The 17,406-nt window shown below is 34.8% G+C and overlaps 1 protein-coding gene across 2 annotated transcripts in view; it reads left to right on the top strand.

Moving 5' to 3' along the window:
* The window catches only part of LOC109400937 (cadherin-87A), a 1,070,191-nt gene that overhangs the window by 265,485 nt on the left and 787,300 nt on the right, over positions 1-17,406 (top strand). Inside the window, exon 2 of one of the 2 annotated variants that reach the window (XM_062846776.1) lies at positions 13,370-13,930. The gene's annotated coding sequence lies outside the window, so the exon portion shown is untranslated. Of the gene's footprint in view, positions 1-13,321; positions 13,931-17,406 lie in introns of both variants that reach the window. The other variant, XM_062846777.1, reaches the window with a different exon arrangement.

The following is a 17,406-nucleotide window of genomic DNA, read 5'->3' as shown; positions in this document are numbered from 1 at the left end:
ATCCAATCCACTCCAAATCCAATCCACTCCAAATCCAATCCAAATCCAATCCACTCCAAATCCAATCCAAATTCAATCCAAATCCAATCCTAATCCAATCAAAATCCAATCAAAACCAAATCCAAATCCAATCCAAATCCAATCCAAATCCAATCCAAATCCAATCCAATCAAAATCCAATCCAAATCCAATCCAATTCCAATTCAAATCCAATTCAAATCCAATCCAAATCCAATCAAAATCCAATCCAAATCCAATCCAAATCCAATCCATATCCAATCCAAATCCAATCCAAATCCAATCCAAATCCACTCCAAATCCAATCCAAATCCAGTCCAAATCCACTCCAAATCCAATCAAAATCCAATCAAAATCCAATCAAAATCCAATCCAAATCCAATCCAAATCCAATCCAAATCCAATCCAAATCCAATCCAAATCCAATCCAAATCCAATCCAAATCCAAATAAAATCCAAATCCAATCCAAATCCAATCCAAATCCAATCCAAATCCAATCCAAAACCAATCCAAATCCAATCCAAATCCAATCCAAATCCAATCCAAATCCAATCCAAATCCAAATCCAATCCAAATCCAATCCAAATCCAATCCAAAACCAATCCAAAACCAATCCAAATCCAATCCACTCCAAATCCAAATCCAATCCAAATCCAATCCAAATCCAATCCAAATCCAATCCAAATCCAATCCAAATCCAATCCAAATCCAATCCAAATCCAATCCAAATCCAATCCAAATCCAATCCAAATCCAATCCAAATCCAATCCAAATCCAATCCAAATCCAATCCAAATCCAATCCAAATCCAATCCAAATCCAATCCAAATCCAATCCAAATCCAATCCAAATCCAATCCAAATCCAATCCAAATCCAATCCAAATCCAATCCAAATCCAATCCAAATCCAATCCAAATCCAATCCAAATCCAATCCAAATCCAATCCAAATCCAATCCAAATCCAATCCAAATCCAATCCAAATCCAATCCAAATCCAATCCAAATCCAATCCAAATCCAATCCAAATCCAATCCAAATCCAATCCAAATCCAATCCAAATCCAATCCAAATCCAATCCAAATCCAATCCAAATCCAATCCAAATCCAATCCAAATCCAATCCAAATCCAATCCAAATCCAATCCAAATCCAATCCAAATCCAATCCATATCCAATCCAAATCCAATCCAAATCCAATCCAAATCCAATCCAAATCCAATCCAAATCCAATCCAAATCCAATCCAAAACCAATCCAAATCCAATCAAAATCCAATCAAAATCCAATCAAAATCCAATCCAAATCCAATCCAAATCCAATCCAAATCCAATCCAAATCCAAATCCAATCCAATCCAAATCCAATCCAAATCCAATCAAAATCCAATCCAAATCCAATCCAAATCCAATCCAAATCCAATCCAAATCCACTCCAAATTCAATCCAAATCCAGTCCAAATCCAATCCAAATCCAATCCAAATCCAATCAAAATCCAATCCAAATCCAATCCAAATCCAATCCAAATTCAATCCAAATCCAATCCAAATCCATTACAAATCCAATCCAAATCCAATACAAATCCAATCCAAATCCAATCCAAATCCAATCCAAATCCAATCCAAATCCAATCCAAATCCAATCCAAAACCAATCCAAATCCAATCCAAATCCAATCCAAATTCAATCCAAATCCAATCCAAATCCATTCCAAATCCAATCCAAATCCAAATCCAATACAAATCCAATCCAAATCCAATCCAAATCCAATCCAAATCCAATCCAAATCCAATCCAAATCCAATCCAAATCCAATCCAAATCCAATCCAAATCCAATCCAAATCCAATCCAAATCCAATCCAAATCCAATCCAAATCCAATCCAAATCCAATCCAAATCCAATCCAAATCCAATCCAAATCCAATCCAAATCCAATCCAAATCCAATCCAAATCCAATCCAAATCCAATCAAAATCCAATCCAAATCCAAATCCAATCCAAATCCAATCCAAATCCATTCCAAATCCAATCCAAATCCAAATCCAATCCAAATCCAATCCAAATCCAATCCAAATCCAATCCAAATCCAATCCAAATCCAATCCAAATCCAATCCAAATCCAATCCAAATCCAAATCCAATCCAATCCAAATCCAATCCAAATCCAATCAAAATCCAATCCAAATCCAATCCAAATCCAATCCAAATCCAATCCAAATCCAATCCAAATCCAATCCAAATCCAATCCAAATCCAATCCAAATCCAATCCAAATCCACTCCAAATTCAATCCAAATCCAGTCCAAATCCAATCCAAATCCAATCCAAATCCAATCCAAATCCAATCCAAATCCAATCCAAATCCAATCCAAATCCAATCCAAATCCAATCCAAATCCAATCCAAATCCAATCAAAATCTAATCAAAGTCCAATCCAAATCCAATCCAAATCCAATCCAAATTCAATCCAAATCCAATCCAAATCCATTCCAAATCCAATCCAAATCCAAATCCAATCCAAATCCAATCCAAATCCAATCCAAATCCAATCCAAATCCAATCCAAATCCAATCCAAAACCAATCCAAATCCAATCCAAATCCAATCCAAATCCAATCCAAATCCAATCCAAATCCAATCGAAATTCAATCCAAATTCAATCCAAATCCAATCCAAATCCAATCCAAATCTAATCCAAATCTAATCCAAATCCAATCCAAATCCAATCCAAATCCAATCCAAATCCAATCCAAATCCAATCCAAATCCAATCCAAATCCAATCCAAATCCAATCCAAATCCAATCCAAATCCAATCCAAATCCAATCCAAATCCAATCCAAATCCAATCCAAATCCAATCCAAATCCAATCCAAATCCAATCCAAATCCAATCCAAATCCAATCCAAATCCAATCCAAATCCAATCCAAATCCAATCCAAATCCAATCCAAATCCAATCCAAATCCAATCCAAATCCAATCCAAATCCAATCCAAATCCAATCCAAATCCAATCCAAATCCAATCCAAATCCAATCCAAATCCAATCCAAATCCAATCCAAATCCAATCCAAATCCAATCCAAATCCAATCCAAATCGAATCCAAATCCAATCCAAATCCAATCCAAATCCAATCCAAATCCAATCCAAATTCAATTCAAATCCAATCCAAATCCATTACAAATCCATTCCAAAACACATTTGACTTGCAATCGAAAGCGTTTGTCTGTCAAATCAATTCATGTTATTTTTCCCTCATAGTCTGTCTATTAAAGCTTTTTCTCCTCCCAGCGTGCCATCGCTTTCCGAAACCAGCCAAGTAACCACCCTTCAATTGAAATCAGTCAAAGAACACGCTTTTTTTGTAAATTTATTTTCCATTACTCGTACCCCTTCGATCCCATCCTTTCGCTCTCGCACACAAGCCAGTCGTTACCTTGGGGAGCAATTATTTCGTTTCAAGTAAATTTTTCCTTTCAGGATTTTTCTTTCCCCGACGACGTTCGTCGAATGCTTCGGATTCAAATAGGTCCCACGCGAACTGGGAGGCAGTCACAGCCGCAGCCGCCACTCTTCGCCAGGTCTGCGGTTTTGATGTATTCCTGTCAATGGAATCTCTCCTCCCTGGTTTGGTTTGTGCGGTCTGTATGTGATGTTTGTTCGCGGTAATTAAATTTTCCAAACTCAATCTATTTTGATGCGAAGCGAGTTAGGGCGGAACTGTAACGAAGAGTCGGGATGTGGTGGTGAGGTTCTACTTCGTGGATTCTATCGAACGGCTCTCAACATCAAAGTCATGACAGGAATAGACGTAATTTTGCGTTCAATCGCATGTAAATATTTAACTTCAAAAAACGTCAGATTACAACATTTATCGTGTCGAGATCATCGGAGGGTAGCCGGCTTACACCGGGTTTAATCGAGTCAAGTACCCAAAGGACACGTACATCAACAAGGAATACACCAAAAAAATTAAAAGCCGGACTAAAACCGATAAAGCTGCCCAACACTGACTGACTGCGCCGCCGACAGCAGGGCAACCCGGGTTGGTACTCATAATTTTCCATGTAATTATCACGTTCAGCTGTAATTATGCACCGCACGGAATTCTCCCTAGTACCGGGGCCATGGGGCAAAAACGTGTACCCCACTCATTAGGTGGTAAAGTGCCCGAAGTAGCATACAAAAACGAGGATTAAAGCGTCTGCTGCTAGAGTGCACACATTGTGGTGGTGGTGGTGGGTTTGGCTTTGCCTAGTCCTTTGAGGAACGAAGGGTCAGATGGGATGGATGGAGCAGTTGCTCTTGTGTGTGTCATAACTGTGAATTATCATGTAGTTTTTAAAATATTTTTTTCTTATTTTTTAATTTAATTATTACAATGGGACAGAAGTTGCAAAACTGTCTGCCCCACAGCAAATCAACGTTTAATCAAATAAAGTTGGGGTAGTGATTGAAGTGACTGAGAATTTATATTCAATATTTTTGTTTTTTTTGTGGTTTATTATTTTTAATAATTTTTTGATAAATTTTAATACGAAGAATGGCAAAACTGTCCAACACGTAGGAAGTCAAAGTTTAACAAAATATAAAGCCAAGCCGTAAATTGAAACAACTTTTTTATTTTGATTTTTTTCTAAAGTTACAAAACTGTCTTATTCACAGCATACAAACGTTAAATAATTTTTGTTTTCTTCACGTTTAACAAATGATAAGGCTCAAGGGATGCATTTAAAAATAAAATTTAATGTATTTTTTTTTAATTTTTTTATAGATTTTAGCAATGAGACGAAAAGTGTATAGAACTGACTACCCACAGCAATTTAACGTTAAATAAACAAAAAAGGCAATGTCTTCATTGAAACTACTGAAAATTAATCTGCGCTGCTTGTATTTTTCCCTCTCTTCTCCTAATATTTTGAACTTTTTGTTTTTTTTTATTTTCTGATAAATTTGAACAATGTATAACTTCTCATAGCAATTCAATATACGACAAACCATAAAGCCAATGCAATGTGTTATTGGAACCTACAGAAAACCAAACTGCAAAAAAACTGTATTTTTCTGTAAAAAACTGTATTTTTCTCTTTTTTTCTGCAATATTTTATTTTTTTTGTTTTTTTTTTTTAATTTTTTTATTTTATGACAAATCCTAACAATAACACTTCTTATAGCAATTCAACATAAAACAAACAATAAAGCCAAGGTGTTCATTAAAACTACTGAAAACTAAACTGTGCTGTTGGTATTTTTTCAATTTTTCCCTTTTTTTCTTGTAATATTTTGAATTCTTTCTTTTTTTATTTTCTGATGAATCATAACAATGAGACGAAAAGTAGCATTACTTCTCATAGCAATTCAATACACGACAAACCATAAAGCCAATGTGTTCATTGAACCTACTGAAAACTGAATTAAAGCTGTATTTTTCGATTTTTTCCCTTTTTTCTTGTAATATTTTGAACATATCGCGTGTGTGTGCGGAGGAAATTCGCTTTCGCAGCCTCCGCCACACTGAGAGAAAGAGGGCGTTGTCGAAACTTAAGAGGATTTTCCATTGTGTGGAAAAATTCATGTTTGCAGATGGTCTTTTGAAAGTGTTGAGCGTGCAATCGTTGTTGGAGGATAGTTGCAGATGGAGGAAAGTTTTGAGGAAGCGTTGTTTTCATACTGGTTTGAAGGATTAATGTTGCTACTTTTAAATAGGCTTAAAATGGGAAACGCCAAACTTTCTGACTTCAAAATTGACATTCAGCAACTCAGTCATCAAATTGGTATCATTTGACTATCAACTGAGAATTGATTCAAGTGACATTATTACGTATCAATTAAATGTACAGTAATCTATGAAATAATTTGCATATATGCGAAAGAAATATATTTTCAACTGAATCAAACAATAAAGCCAAGGTGTTCATTAAAACTACTGAAAACTAAACTGTGCTGTTGGTATTTTTTCAATTTTTCCCTTTTTTTCTTGTAATATTTTGAAATCTTTCTTTTTTTTATTTTCTCATAACAATGAGACGAAAAGTAGCATAACTTCTCATAGCAATTCAATACACGACAAACCATAAAGCCAATGTGTTCATTGAACCTACTGAAAACTGAACTAAAGCTGTATTTTTTGATTTTTTCCCTTTTTCTTGTAATATTTTGAACTTTTTGTTTTTTTTTTATTTTCTGATAAATTTGAACAATGTATAACATCTCATAGCATTTCAATATACGACAAACCATAAAGCCAATGCAATGTAAATGTAAATGCAAAACCTACAGAAAACTAAACTGAAAAAAAAACTGTATTTTTCGATTTTTTCCCTTTTTTCTTGTAATATTTTAATTTTTTTGCTTTTTTATTTTTTTTTTAGTTTTTGATAAATCCTAACAATGACACGGAAAGTAGTATTACATCTTATAGTAATTCCACATTAAACAAACAATAAAGCCAAGGTGTTCATTGAAACTTCTGAAAATTGAACTGTGCTGCTTGTATTTTTCAATTTTTTCCCTTTTTTCTGGTAATGTTTTGAACGTTTTGTTTTTTTTTTTTAAATTTCTGATAAATTTGAACAATGTATAACTTCTCATAGCAATTCAATATACGACAAACCATAAAGCCAATGCAATGTGTTCATTGAGCCTACTGAAAACTTAACTGAAAAAAACTGTATTTTTCGATTTTTTCCCTTTTTTCTTGTAATATTTTGAACTTTTTGTTTTTTTTTAATTTTCTGACATATTTTAACAATGTATAGCTTCTCATAGTAATTCAATATACGACAAACCATAAAGCCAATGCATTAAACCTGCTAAAAACTAAACTGAAAAACTGTATTTTTCGATTTTGTCCCTTTTTTTTGTAATATTTTAATTCTTTTGTTTTTTTTTATTTTTTTATTTTTGGATAAATCCTAACAATGGCACGGAAAGTAGTATAACTTCTTATAGTAATTCCACATTAAACAAATAATAAAGCCAAGGTGTTCATTGAAACTTCTGAAAATTTAACTGTGCTGCTTATATTTTTCGATTTTTTCCCTTTTTTCTTGTAATATTTTGAACTTTTTGTTTTTCTTTTTTATTATTTTCTGATTAATTTTAACAATGTATAACTTCTCATAGCAATTCAATATACGACAAACCATAAAGCCAATGCAATGTGTTCATTGAACCTACTAAAAACTTAACTGAAAAAACTGTATTTTTCAATTTTTTCCCGTTTTTCTTGTAATATTTTAATTTTTTTGTTTTTAATTTTTTTAATTTTTTATTTTATGATTAATTCTAACAATGACACGAAAAGTAGCATAACTTCTCATAGTAATTCCACATGAAAAAAACAATAGAGGCAATGTCTTCATTGAAACTACTGAAAATTAAACTGTGCTGCTTGTATTTTTCGATTTTTTCCCTCTTTTCTTGTAATATTTTGAGCTTTTTGTTTTTTTTTTTATTTTCTTTTTTATTGTTTTTTTTTTTATTTTCTGATAAATCTGAACATCGAGACGAAAAGTAGCATAACTGCTCATAGCAATTCCACATTAAACAAACAATAAAGTCAAGGTGTTCATTGAAACAACAGAAAAATTGAACTGTGCTGCTTGTATTTTTCGATTTTTTCCCTTTTTTCTTGTAATAATTTGAGCTTTTTTTTCTGATAAATTTGAACAATGTATAACTTCTCATAGCAATTCAATATACGACAAACCATAAAGCCAATGCAATGTGTTCATTAAACCTACTGAAAACTAAACTGAAAAAAAAACCGTATTTTTCGATTTTTTCCCATTTTTCTTGTAATATTTTAATTTTTTTTTAATTTCTTTTTTTTTATTTCATGATAAATTCTAACAATGACACGAAAAGTAGTACAACTTCTTATAGTAATTCCACATTAAACAAACAATAAAGCCAAGGTGTTCAGTGAAACTTCTGAAAATTAAACTGTGCTGCTTGTATTTTTCGATTTTTCCCTTTTTTCTTGTAATATTTTGAACTTTTTGTTTTTTTTTTCTGACAAATTTTAACAATGTATAACTTCTCATTTTGAACTTTTTGTTTTTTTTTATTTTCTGATAAATTTTAATAATGTATAACTTCTCATAGCAATTCAATATACGACAAACCATAAAGCCAATGCAATGTGTTCATTGAACCTACATAAAACCAAACTGAAAAAACTGTATTTTTCGATTTTTCCCTTTTTTCTTGTAATATTTCAACTTTTTTGTTTCTTTCTATTTTTTTTATTTTTTGATAAATCTTAACAATGACACGAAAAGTAGTACAACTTCTTATAGAAATTCCACATTAAACAAACAATAAAGCCAAGGTGTGAAAATTTAACTGTGCTGCTTGTATTTTTCGATTTTTTTTCCTTTTTTCTTGTAATATTTTGAACTTTTTGTTTTTTTTTAATTTTCTGATAAATTTTAGCAATGAGACAAAAAGTTGTATAACTTCACATAGCAATTCAATATACGACAAACCATAAAGCCAATGAGTTCATTGAACCTACTGAAAACTAATCTGAAAAAAAAACTGTTTTTTTTTCGATTTTGTCCCTTTCTTTTCTTGTAATATTTTAATTTTTTTTGTTTTTTTTTTTATTTTTTTATTTTATGATAAATCCTAACATACACGAAAAATAGCATAACTTCTTATAGCAATTCAACATTTAGCAAACAATAAAGCCAAGGTGTTCGGTGAAACTACTGAAAATTAAACTGTGCTGCTTGTATTTTTTGATTTTCTCCCTTTTTTCTTGTAATATTTTGAACTTTTTGTTTTTTTTTTATTTTCTGATATATTTTAACAATGTATAACTTCTCATAGCAATTCAATATACGACAAACCATAAAGCCAATGCAATGTGTTCATTGAACCTACTAAAAACTAAACTGAAAAAAAAACTGTATTTTTCGATTTTTTCCCTTCTTTTTTTCTTGTAATATTTTATTTATTTTTAATTTTTTTCAATTTTTTTTTATTTTATGATAAATCCTCACAATGACACGAAAAGTAGTACATTTTCTTAAAGTTATTCCACCTTAAGCAAACAATAAAACCAAGGTGTTCATTGAAACTTCTGAAAATTAAACTGTGCTGCTTGTATTTTTCGATTTTTCCCCTTTTTCTTGTAATATTTTGAACTTTTAGTTTTTTTTTATTTTCTGATAAATTTTAACAATGTATAACTTCTCATAGCAATTCAATATATGACAAACCATAAAGCCAATGCAATGTGTTCATTGAGCCTACTGAAAAGTAAACTGAAAAAACTGTATTTTTCGATTTTTTCCCTTTTTTTCTTGTAATATTTTAATTTTTTTGTTTTTTTTTTTAATTTTTTTAATTTTATGATAAATCCTAACAATGACACGAAAAGTAGTATAACTTCTTATAGAAATTCCACATGAAACAAACAATAAAGCCAAGGTGTTCATTGAAACTTCTGAAAATTAAACTGTGCTGCTTGTATTTTTCGAGTTTTTTCCCTTTTTTCTTGTAATATTTTGAACTTTTTTTTTTGATAAATTTTAACAATGAGACGAAAAATTGTATAACTTTACATTGCAATTCAAAATTAAACAAACCATGTAGCCAATGTGTTCATTGAAACTACTGAAAATTAAAATGTGCTGTTTGTATTTTTCGATTTTTCCTTTTTTTTCTTGTAATACTTTGAATTTTTTGTTTTTTTTTCATTTTTTTTTGTTTTCTGATCAATTTTAACAATGAGACGAAAAGAAGCATAACTTCTCATAGCAATTCAACATTAAACAAACAATGCAGCTAAGGTGATCATGGAAACAACCGAAAATTAAATTGTGCTGTTTATATTTTTCGATTTTTTTTCCTTATTTTTTTTGTAATATTTTGATTTTTTTTTGTTAAATTTCAACAACGATACGAAGAGTTGCATAACTACCCAAAGCAGTTCAACGTTAAACAATTCAATAAAACCAATGTGTTCATTAGAACAACTGAAAATTAAACTGTACTGGTTGCGTTTAACAAAAAGAACAGACTGCAATTAAGTTATTTTTTCTCATGTGAGTTTTTTTTTAATGAGTTTCTACTTTTTGTTTTCCATGTTTTGTCCTGCATCCTCTGTACCTTATGTTTTATGACAAGTGGACTGCAACGCATAAAATCTCCCAATCTGCCCATTAAACCCGACATTCTCCCAAAAATTTGATAAAACAAGCTCACTACTTGCCAAAGTACTACAATTAATACATCCGAGTAGCGTTAAAATAGCAATCGAACCGTATAAATCCATCCGCTTGTGAAGAGCCGGCACGTTCCCCGTCATATTGGGACGCACCATATCCTAAATATGTGCGGTTAATTCCGAGCCTGAACCAAAAGGATTGCACACGCCCACATACCGCGCCCAATCCCCTAGCAGCTAAAACTGACAAATGAAAGCACCGGCCGCCTGGATTCCCTCATAAATCTAATTGTCCACGCCGAAATAATGCATCCCAAATCCCCTTTGATTTACAGTCGGTCGTCGTTCAGGCCGCTGCTGATGCTGGCTGGTCGCGGAGGAGCTTTTCCGAATCCAATCGGCTGCTGATGCTGGCGCCCATCCGATAGATATTGCCTACCAATTGCCGTTAAAATTATTTATTCATCGCGTGCGATTCAACGCCATCGGAGCCATATTTTCAATTTTCGGGCAGGTTTATCCTTTTCGGGGGTAGGTTTGGGGCAAAACGGTTCCGGAAGGTTTGATATTCATTGTTGTTGGAATTTTTTCTTCAACTCACCAGAACTAATCGCTTTGTTTACTGAAAAGGAATTTTGGTCCCAGGACTGATGCAAGATGGGATGAATGAGAAAAAGTTTCACCTTAATACTGTTTATTGGCAGGTTGAAAGGTAAAAAAAGTCTTGCTCAAAAATCTCAGACTTTGGATTGGAGTTGCATTTGGATTTGGATTGGATTTGGTTTTGAATTGCATTTGAATGGGATTTGGATTGGATTTGGATTGGATTTGGATTGGATTTGGATTGGATTTGGATTGGATTTGGATTGGATTTGGATTGGATTTGGATTGGATTTGGATTGGATTTGGATTGAATTCGGATTGGATTTGAATTAGATTTGGATTGGATTTGGATTGGATTTGGATTGGATTTGGATTGGATTTGGATTGGATTTGGATTGGATTTGGATTGGATTTGGATTGGATTTGGATTGGATTTGGATTGGATTTGGATTGGATTTGAATTATATTGGATTGGATTTGGATTGAATTTGGATTGGATTCGGATTGGATTTGGAATGGATTTGGATTGGATTTGGATTGGATTTGGATTGGATTTGGATTGGATTTGGATTGGATTTGGATTGGATTTGGATTGGATTTGGATTGGATTTGGATTGGATTTGGTTTGGATTTGGATTATATTTGGGTTGGATTTGGATTGGATTTGGATTGGATTTGGATTGGATTTAGATTGGATTTGGATTGGATTTGGAATGGATTTGGATTGGATTTGGAATGGATTTGGATTGGATTTGGATTCGATTTGGATCGAATAGAAATCGAATCGAAATCGAATCGAAATCGAATCGAAATCGAATCGAAATCGAACCGAAATCGAATCGAAATCGAATCGAAATCGAATCGAAATCGAATCGAAATCGAATCGAAATCGAATCGAAATCGAATCGAAATCGAATCGAAATCGAATCGAAATCGAATCGAAATCGAATCGAAATCGAATCGAAATCGAATCGAAATCGAATCGAAATCGAATCGAAATCGAATCGAAATCGAATCGAAATCGAATCGAAATCGAATCGAAATCGAATCGAAATCGAATCGAAATCGAATCGAAATCGAATCGAAATCGAATCGAAATCGAATCGAAATCGAATCGAAATCGAATCGAAATCGAATCGAAATCGAATCGAAATCGAATCGAAATCGAATCGAAATCGAATCGAAATCGAATCGAAATCGAATCGAAATCGAATCGAAATCGAATCGAAATCGAATCGAAATCGAATCGAAATCGAATCGAAATCGAATCGAAATCGAATCGAAATCGAATCGAAATCGAATCGAAATCGAATCGAAATCGAATCGAAATCGAATCGAAATCGAATCGAAATCGAATCGAAATCGAATCGAAATCGAATCGAAATCGAATCGAAATCGAATCGAAATCGAATCGAAATCGAATCGAAATCGAATCGAAATCGAATCGAAATCGAATCGAAATCGAGTCGAAATCGAATCGAAATCGATTTGGAATTTAATAATAACCATCGATCATTTCACATTAAAGTTTCTTCGAACTCTAACTGTTTGCTTTTCTTACCGGCTGTCTGCTGCCTTCAAGCGATAATATTTTTTATTGCAAATCTTTTTCAAGCTTCTGGGATTATGACTATCATATCGTTGGATCCCATCTTGAAGGAAGGGTCCACCGACGGCGCAGGTAGGTTTTCCTAAATTTAGGTCCATTTTCCTTTACCTGTCGGTTTTTTTCTTAATCGCTTCAGCATAAGGGTTCGGATATCCTAAGCTGTTGTACAAACAACCCATTTGGGCGCTTTCCTTTGTGCTCGATTTACTTTTAGTAGAATTTGAAAGTGTGCTTGAGTAAACTTCTGATTATTATTTTTCTTCGGCCGGAAGAGCGGCTATTTGATGATGTTTGTCACTATCAATGTTTATTTGGTTTGATGGGTAGATGCTGCCAAAACGACTCTCTTGTAATTTGCCTTATTTGATCACTTTAAAAATTGTAATAGCGACATTCGCAGAGAATGACAAACAACATCTATTGAGAATATCAAACGACTTTCACTGTGATCGTCAAACGGCATTCACTGAGAATGTCATACGATATTCACTGAGTATATCAAACAACATTCACTGAGAATGTCAAACGACGTTTGCTGAAAATGTCAAACGACATTCTTTGAGATTGTCAAAATTAATCTACTTAGAAGCTCACCGAATTTTTGTTTATCTTCATAAATTTAAAATCTCATAATGTCATTCCACTCAATGCCATCCGCTTGTTGACACAGTTCTGCATCCGGACGGAGTTTGCAATTCATTTTTCATTTCCATTTCCACGTCGATGAGCAAACGTTCCCATTTTCCTGCCACTGCTGAAACAATAAAATCCTCATCAAATTCCTCGTCTGCAGCAGGAGCAGCGTGTGTACCTACACTTCTAGCTGCTGCTGCTCCATAGAATATATGCAAAACAGCCACTTTTCTGCAACCGTTTCTAATAACAATCATTTTTCCCTTTTTCCGGTTTTTGTCTTTTCAGGTTTATTTATCATCTTTTTGTCTCCGGTTTTTTCCCATCCAACAACAGGAAGGCAGACGGTGGAGGAGTGCCCCAGCTGGTTTGCTGAATAGTGTGAGAAGTGTGTGAGCCAATTTCCGACCTGCAAAAAATAAAAAAAAGAAATCAAGTGTTCTGTGTACAGTGTATCTCAGAAAGATGGCGCTCCCGATGCTGAAATGAAGCAGCAGCACGATTGTCGACCCATTCTTCATGTCTCCGGTGGTGCTGGTTCTGGTGCAGCTATGGCGGTGGTGGTGTTCCTGTGAAGATGCGGTGATGATGCCATGTCGTTATTGGTCGTATGAAATATGACGAAGAGATGTGTTCTGTGATGTCGGTGGATGCAGTTGTGTGAAAAAAAACGGGAGCTTTTGGTTTTTGTGCAAGGCGAAGAAGCAAGGCGAATGCAATTTATGTGTGTCCGACGGTGTGAAAGCACAATTGAAGAAAATTCCAATCGGATCGTGTGTTGGGCCAGCAGAAGAAGGTTATGTTTTTGAATTTGAATGGTCAGCAACGTGAGTTCATATTTCAGTGAAGAGGAAGGAGGGAAATCAGCTTTCCAGTGGTTGACCGTTATTGTTTGAGGTGAGTAAGGTTTTGATTTATTACCATGGGGGTTGTGTGAGAAGTACGACATATTGTATCCCATTTGATCCATCACATGTGATACAGTGGCTTCCCTATTTGTAACTGATTTTAATTGAACAATTAAAAGTAGTATGGAACGAGCTCACCCATACATCTCCAGATTATGACACTTCCAATTTTGGAACATAAGGATTCAGAGAAATATCTGTCAATTGACATTCGCTGAGAATTTTAAATAACATTCCCAGAAAATGTCGAATGACATTGCCAGAGATCGTCATGCGTCATTTGCAGAAAATGTCAAAGGGTAGTCATTGAAAATTCCAATCGACATTCCCAGAGAGTTTCCAACGACTTTCCCCAAATTTATCACACGCCATTCACAGAGAATGTCACACTACATTGGCTAAGAATGTCAACAAGCATTGGCTGAGAATTCCAAACACCATTTCATGAGAATGTTGAATGGCATTCTTTGAGAAATCGAAACGGCATTCGCTGAGAATGTCAAACGATATGCCCTAAAATGTGCTGGAAAAAAACTTAAAATATGGAAAAGACTTTTTTGTGAAAATTGTGGATCTAATTTGGTTGAATCCGAGGCATATCGAAAATAATTTCATTTGATTTTTTTTTCCAATATAAAAGATGTTTGAAATCCAGAAATATTTTCAAAATAATTAGCAAAAAGGAAAAATATTAGCAAAACCCAGTATAAAATTGAGGCTGAGCTCCAAGATAATGTTTTCCCATTTCTTCGTGGTTCTTTTTGGGTTAATTTGTTCATGGAAACAACATAAAATTGCTAAAACAACATCAAGTTAAGCAGGAAGATTAATACCCGCGCTGATTGCAACATTTCATTGCAGAAAGGGAGAATTTATTGGCTCATCACCGCTCTAAGACCACCCTAAAACACTCCTGGGACGTTAATGAAACCCCCATTGAATCTCTCTGAAACCTTCCTGAATCTCTTCTCAAGCTCTCCCAAAACACCCCTGGAGTCCTCATAGATCCCTCTAGCATCCTTCTGAAACCCTCCTGACATCAGTCTGAAACCTCCCTAAATCCCCTGAAACCCTCTTGAAACCCCTGCCCTGGAATTTCCCTACAACACTCCTAGAACCTTCCTAAAGCTCTCCTGAGATCTCCTGAAAGCTCTAAGCTCTGTAGCAAAATGTACTTTGGTAACTCTTTAGAAATTTTTCCTGGGATTCCTCCAAAAGCTTTTGTTTTGTTTCGGGATTCCATCAGTAGTTCCTTCTGAGAATCTAGAAAGAGTTTTTTCTTGTATTCTTCCGGGAAATCCTTATGGGATTTGTCCAGGAATTTCTCCACTGGATCTACTGGATTCCCCCCAGAATCATCTTTGGAATTTCTTCCGGATTTTTTTTACTGAGTTTCCTCCAAAAGCTTCTTCTGAAAACCCTGCAGGAGTGCCTTCTGATAATCTTCCAAGATTTTCTTCTAGATTTCCACCAGTATTACTTTCTGAGAATCCTCCAAGGGTTCCTTTTGAAAATTCTCCAGAAATTAAGACAACCTCTAGAAATCCCTTCTGGGATCCTTTCTGGAGCTCCGTCTGGATATCTTCCAGGATTTTTTTTTCTTTCTGAAAATCCTGCAGGAGTTGCTTGGCACCTAGGAGTTCTTTTTGAACCTACTTATGGGAATATTTCAGGATTTTTTTTTCTAAGAATTCACCAGGAGTATTATTCCCTGATATTCCTCCAGCAAATCCCTCTGAAATGTGCCATAGAGCTTCTTCTGAAGTTTATCCTGGGGATTTCAAAAGAAATTAATCCATGAGCTTCTGTTGAATTCCCTTCAGAATAATCTTGGGTATTTCTCACAGATTTTTACTGGAATTCCTCCAAAAACTCCTTCTGCAAATCTGCCAACAATTCCTTCTGGAAATCTTTTAAGAGTTTCTTATAGGAAGAAAACCTCCATAAATTCCTTCAGAATGTTTTTGAGGGAATCTCCCGATGTATTTTCTTGGGGAATCCGCTGCAGAAATTCCTGAATGTATCTCCAGATTCTTGAATTAACCCACAGATAAAGTTTATGAAGCAATCTCCAGATGGAGGAATTCCTACAAGATGTTTCTAGAAGAATCTCCAGGAGGAAATTCTGGAGGAATTCTTATAATAATTCTTAGAAAACCGTCATTAGGAATTCCTTTAGCAATCCGTAGATGGAACGCGTGCAGGAGTTCTCAGAAAAATTATCAGAAGGATTTCCTACATAGAATTGCTGGTGGAACTTTCAAATTGTGTCTCTAGAGGAATTCTGGAAAGAACCCCTGGAGAAATTTCAGAAGAATTTCCTAGAAAAATTCCTAGAAGAATTCGCAGAGGAAATTCTGGATGAATTACTGGAAGAATCTTCGGAGGAAATCCTGGAGGAATTTCTGGAATTATCTTTAGGGGAATCACCAGGGCCAGATCTAAGGGTGGGCCGGGGGGCAGCAGGGCCCCGGCCCCCCACCGGCCCCCCACATTTCAGGGGCCCCCACATAACCTTTTTTTTGTTGCTAAAATTAACTTTATTTTTCATATTGCTCAAATAGTATTCGAAAATAAAGAAAAAAAATGCTCATCTATACGAGGCCCACACATCCGCTCGAGCTCCGGGCCCCCACAATCCTTAATCCGGGCCTGGGAATCCCTGAAGGAATTCCTGGTGCGATTTCTGGAGGAATTCATGGAATAATTTCTGCAGGAATCTGTGGAGCAATATTTGGAGGAATCCATTTAGGAGTAATTCCTAATACTGGAGAAAGCCTTTGAAAAATTTCCGGCGTAATCCCTGGAATTTTTTTTTCAGGAATTACGGAAGACAATGTTGATAGAATTCCTGGAGGAATCCCTGGAGGATTTCCTGGAAAAAAAACTTGAAGAAATTCATGGGATAACTTCCGATGGCATTATTGGTGGAATTCCTGGTATTATTCCTGGAGGAGTCCATGGAGAACTGCCTGAATTAAATCCTGGAGGAATACCTGAAATTATTCCTGGAGAAGTCCCTGGGGAAACGCCTCGATGAAATTCTGCAGGAATACTTGGTATAATTCCTGGATAAATACCGGGAGCAATCCCTAGAGGATTTTCTGGAAGGTTCGTGAAGAAATTTTTGAATGTATATTCCTAGGGGAATTCATGCAGGAGTCTCTGGAGAAGTTCTTGGAATAATGCTTGATTAAACTCCGGGAGGAGGATTTCCTGGAGAAATTTCTAGAGAAATTTCTGAAGAAATTTCTGAAGAAATTTTAGAAAGAATTCTAGGATCAATTCCTGGAGGAATTTCTGCAGGAATTCCTGGTGGAATTCTTAAAGGTATTCCTGGAGAAGTCCCTGAATGAAATCCTGGAAGAATGCCTGGGTGAATCTCTGGAGAAATCCCTGGAGGAACTCCTGGAGAAATTCCTGGAGACATGACTGTAAGAATTCCTGGAGGAATCTCTAAAACAA

Source organism: Aedes albopictus, chromosome 1 (assembly GCF_035046485.1).
Source record: "Aedes albopictus strain Foshan chromosome 1, AalbF5, whole genome shotgun sequence".
Taxonomy (NCBI): Eukaryota; Metazoa; Arthropoda; class Insecta; order Diptera; family Culicidae; genus Aedes; species Aedes albopictus.
Note: the sequence above shows the minus strand (reverse complement) of the source record. Positions and strands in the feature narration are given on the sequence as shown.